At 41.5% G+C, this 5,638-nt stretch overlaps 1 long non-coding RNA gene across 1 annotated transcript in view; it reads left to right on the forward strand.

Moving 5' to 3' along the window:
• Positions 1-3,227, forward strand: part of LOC125025130 — a 59,233-nt gene extending 56,006 nt beyond the window's left edge. The window contains exon 4 of the long non-coding RNA XR_007114884.1: positions 3,148-3,227. This is a non-coding gene — a long non-coding RNA (uncharacterized LOC125025130). The remainder of the gene's footprint in view (positions 1-3,147) is intronic.
• The last annotated feature ends 2,411 nt before the right edge of the window (positions 3,228-5,638 follow it).

The raw sequence follows: 5,638 nt of genomic DNA on the forward strand, positions 1-5,638 counted from the left end.
ACGCGCCCGAAAAGCCAACGCAGAAATGATTCGGAAAGATGAACTCTTAAAATTAAAGAAAAACATATACGCATTTATATCTCTCCTGAAAACCACCGACCTTGACTGCACGGTGGACAAGGTACCAACGGACACCGCTCTATCCCGCCATTGCATCTTCCTTCTGTCCTGCGGTCGTCTGATTCAGAAAAATGTAGATTCACGAAGACTGCAGCTAAGTGGATTCTGACTGAAGTGGATCATCAGATGTGGAAAGCGGGTGGGGGTGAGATCAACATCGACACCCAGTTAGTTGTTTGTGTGTGTGTGTGTGTGTTTGAGTACCCCATCAACTACGCGCGTGCTTCTTAACCTCTGCATCGACGTACCGTGTTACCCACGCCTGTACGTAGTGAGATATTGATAGATTAATCGATGTTTTCTCTATGGGACTGGCAAGCTGAATAGCAGAATGGCCCCTACCGATACATATGCATTCTCTGTCGAGCCTGTATCGTATAAAATATAAAAAAACATTGTGCAGGAATTCAGCCTCTTTGAAAATTCTAAAGAAAAACGCGCTTATTCATAAGATACACTTAACTGTGCTGACAGGAACCAATCATTATTATTAATCACTTCCTGAAGAAAAAAACACAATAACGCATTTCAAACCAGGGTTCATTAAGAGCCCAGCGGAAACCAACCTTAGAAAGACAATTAATAACCTATACAGCGTAGCTTGTTATGTCAATAAGTCTGTTAGGGAAAGTATTTGAAGAAGGTTCAACAATAAACGATTCTGCTGAATATAGGTGTTTTCGCGTCCCTTTCTGTAAAGAGAAATATAAAATGGATGCTGGAATTATTCCAATAAACCAAGTTATGATTTCGAGAAACCAGTAGAGACCAGTTGTAGAAACCAAAATTATAAGAAGTAAAATAATTAGATATGAATGAAAACAACAATCCCTATTTTCGTTCCAAGAATTGTAATAAAGGACAAAAATAAACAAAAGAAAATTAGCTCAGCTGTGTTGAGAGGGATCGGATCCTTGCCGCATGCCTCCAGAATCCATATCTGATCCGAATGCGCTTCCAATACATGGCTTTGCTCTTTATTTTGTTTCTTATTCTTTTATTTTATCCATTAGACCAGTTTTCTGGTATTCACTCTATATTATGCATATATGTTACCAGTTTCTTTATCCATATGTACTGCTTATACATTGCAGTTATTAATTTATTCTGATATTTTTCAAGATTAAGTTTATTTTAAGATATGCCAAAACATTCAATAAACTTTGAAAAAAGTACGAAAAGGGTAAACACTAGATGAATTAAATTGTCGTTTTCAAAAGTGCATACTATTTCTGACACATAAATTGTCCTTTTGTTTTGAATGTAGTTTAAGCATATAATGAACTTCGACGTTTAATTGTATGTGAAAATTTGAATGGATCGATTGTTCAATTATTCTGTGAAATTCGCGTAAAACCATTTCTTTACTCAAACGATGAATGTCAATATGGAGTTTTTGAGGTTAACTTTCAGTAAATTATATATATATATACATATACATATATATATATACATGTGTGTGTGTGTGTGTGTGTGTGTATGTGTGTGTGTGTGTGTGTGTGTGTGTGTGTGTGTGTGTGTGTGTGTGTGTATGCATGTATATGTATAATATATATACATATATATATATATATGTATGTATATGCATATATGTCTGTATATAATATAATTTATATACATATACAAATATGTGTGTGTGTGCGTGAGTGCATGAAAACGCCGGGCGACCAGCGGTCCACAAGGCAGTCGAACCGATCGCCACTGAGCGTCGGCGAGGAGGACAAATGAACGTCTGGAGGCTTTGGGACACAACACAAGGGTAGATTGTCATGCGATACCATAACCTGCTGTCCAGTCTCTCTTCTCTTCTATTTTTAATTCTTTCTTTTCGTACACACAGGTTTCCATGTACGGATATATGGCGTGCATCCCTCTCTCTCTCTCTCTCTCTCTCTCTCTCTCTCTCTCTCTCTCTCTCTCTCTCTCTCTCTCTCTCTCTCTCTCTCTCTCTCTCTCTCTCTCTCTCTCTCTCTCTCTCTCTCTCTCTCTCTCTCCACCTTTCGTGCTTGCGAATGGTAGAACTTTTTCCTTGTATATTATCACCACAAAATTCTTGGTCTGGTGATTTCAACGGTACTTTTCGATTCGATTAACCTCCGTCAGTCTTTCTGCAACTGAGACTTTTTTCCAAAGAGACTAACGTATCAACTGCGTATCAACTGCATTAATGTGCAACGGAAGCTCTAGACGCCACCAAGGTCACGCAGTGCATCCTTTTCAGTACTGTTGCAGACGCCCCTGTTTAAAGGCGCCGTTATCTTTCTTTTGTTTGCGGTCTCGTCGCCCCGTGTGATATGTTAATAAGGTTTATGAAATTTTGTAGAGGCACTTATTTACAACATTATTTATTATTATTAAAATATATATATGTGTGTGTGTGTGTGTGTGAGTGTGTGTATGTGTGTGTGTGTGTGTGTGTGTGTGTGTGTGTATGTGTTTGTGAATATACATACATACACACATACATACATACATGCATACATACATACATACATACATACATATATACATACATACATTCATACACCCACACACACTTACGCACACACACACACACACACACACACACACACACACACACACACACACACACACACATATATATATATATATAATATATGTGTATATCATATATATATATATATATATATATATATATATAGCTGTGTGTGTGTGTATTTATGTATATATATGTATGTATATATATATATATATATATATTGTAGCATTTGCCGGTCATAAGTAGGGTAACATCCATAGTGCAAAGAACGGTATTGTTAGAAATGTGTTGTGTTGTGTTGTATGATAATTAACTTCCCAACGTCATTGTTTTATCCCCCCTCACGATCTCTGCTTTTACATAATTAAAATAAAATTGATACGGACAAAAAGAACATGGTGTATATAGAAATAATATTTGGATCACCCTGTAAAAAATATATAGAATCTATATTGAATGTTTATACATTCCCTTCGCCACCATTTACTTTATTTACTTATCTGATTTTTTTCTCTCTCTATTTTCAGATTCAGATCCCGGTCTATTGTGACGAAGTTAACGGAAGGAGAGAATCCTGTTCATATTTATATCTGTCTCGTTCTTTGTCTTTCTGCCTCTCTCTCTATCTCTCTCTATCTCTCTCTCTCTCTCTCTATATATATATATATATATACATCTCCCTCAGTCTCTCCAAGGTAAGTCTGGAGTTCAAGCCAATTGTATAGGCTTCAAGTGGTCTATGATTAGATGCTTTGTATGTAATATCAGTGGTTAAAACAATGTCTAAACTTTGGGGAGACCCATTGAGAGAGAGAGAGAGAGAGAGAGAGAGAGAGAGAGAGAGAGAGAGAGAGATAGTTGGTGGGGAGGAACAGACAGACAGTCGAGCAGTCAGTATGACCGACGATTTGTTGAACAGAGAAAATAATAGAGGAGGTTAAGGCAGAAAAGTCGAGAAAGTGAAAAGTTAATCGAAATAGGTAGAGCCAGAGGGAGATCACCAGAAACAGATTTAGATCCGAAAGAGAACCGCGAAGGGACAGGGAGAAAGACGAGGAATTCGGGAAGAGGGCGGGTGAAGGGAAAGAGGGCGGGAGGGCGGTGACCAAGGCAGAAATGTCAGGTAGGCAAGATAACGTATCGCACAGACTACGAGACGAAGGAGCGGCAGCTGATACTCTGACAGCACTCTGCTCTTCCTTTTGTCAGCAGGTGGTGGTGCTAGCTCCCTTCCCCTCCCCCCCCCCCCCTTCATTCCCCCACCTCCTCTCGGCCACCCAGCGACGCCCCTTCCAGCATGCTTGTCAGATCTATTGTCTTGTGTATGTCCCAACCCAGAGCACATATAAACCTCCTTGTGGCCTGGAGCTCGTAGTCGCCAGCCTTGCAGCCACGCCAGGGAGGGTGTTGCTGTTTCACTGTAGATTGCTATGGAACTTTTATGGTACTACGACTACACACACGCACAGATACACAGCCAGGGACACACACACACACACACACACACACACACACACACACACACACACACACACACACACACACACACACACGCACAACACACACACACACACACACACACACACACACACACACACACACACACACACACACACACACATACACACACACATACACACACACACACACACACACTCACATATATATAGATAAAAAAACATGTGTGTGTGTGTGTGCGTGTGTATATTTGTGTGTGTGTGTGTCTGTGTGTCTGTGTGTGTGTGTGTTGTGTCTCCATTTATTCTACCTTTATTATGATTGCTGTTCCCGCGCCTCCCTCCTCCTCTCTCCGCCTCCCCCCTCCTCCCCACCCCTCGCTCCTGACCAGAATCACCAAACCATAGAGCTCCAACCAAGAAGAATCTGGTGTGCGTATTAACAGTAACTGTGATTCTCTCTCTCTCTCTCTCTCTCTCTCTCTCTCTCTCTCTCTCTCTCTCTCTCTCTCTCTCTTTCTCTTTCTCTCTCTCTCTCTCTCTCTCTCTCTCTCTCTCTCTCTCTCTCTCTCTCTCTCTCTCTCTCTCTCTCTCTCTCTCTCTCTCTCTCTCTCTCTCTCTCTCTCTCTCTCTCTCTCTCTCTCTCTCTCTCTCTCTCTCTCTGTTATCACCGTAACGAGTAATGCTAATTGCCTGATGGATAGGGCGATAACAAGTAAAAGGTCCACTTGTTTTATCAGACCGTACGGGACAAGGGGAGTTGTAAGCCCCTGTCTCACGCATGTACTGTTCCTTAAAAAAAAACAGCGTCAGGTAAAACGCTGTTTTTTTCTTTTCGTGTTTCTATAGCTGATGTATGTGTCTAGATCTCCGTTGCTTTTACTGAAGTTATAGGTGGTTAGCTGTTATTACGATCTATGGTTGATTGGTAGTTACGAGTAGTTTTCGCAAGCCTGGTAACTATGTAGCTAAAGGGAGTAATTAACTAATTGGAAGCAGTAACTAGTTATATCCAATTAGAAGAAGCCACGAACAATTCATAAGCCGAAGGAAGAGTTACGATAAGTGTCCTTCTGGCTTATCTTTTGTCTTCAGCTCTTATCTCGAGGAGGCGGGTCATATCATCACCAACACCGGCTCCGCACTCCGCCAGACCCGCACTTGTTTGATAATCCTTAGAAAATCAAGTTGTGCGTGAAAAGTGTTGTGGCTCCAGAGAAATTGGTTATCAGGCCTAATGTCGGTCTTGGCAGAGCTGAGGCTGCGGAGGCGGCGAAGTGGCGATTAGTATTCCGGTCGTCCCAACCGCATTGATGTGTAGTGATGTCCGGCGTCCAGTCCGGCCGGCCGACCAGCCGCTGGCCGAGGCTTCGCTGCGCTCCGTAGTAATGGCGCTGATGGAGGGAGCTCATGGTTTGGCTTTGTTGGTATATATGTATATATCTGTGTGTGTGTGTATGTGTGTGTGTGTGTGTGTGTGTGTGTGTGTGTGTGTGTGTGTGTGTGTGTGTGTGTGTGCGCGTGCCTACGTGTGTACATGTGTTTGTATGCGGGCAGTATT

This window comes from Penaeus chinensis, chromosome 4 (assembly GCF_019202785.1).
Source record: "Penaeus chinensis breed Huanghai No. 1 chromosome 4, ASM1920278v2, whole genome shotgun sequence".
Taxonomy (NCBI): domain Eukaryota; kingdom Metazoa; phylum Arthropoda; class Malacostraca; order Decapoda; family Penaeidae; genus Penaeus; species Penaeus chinensis.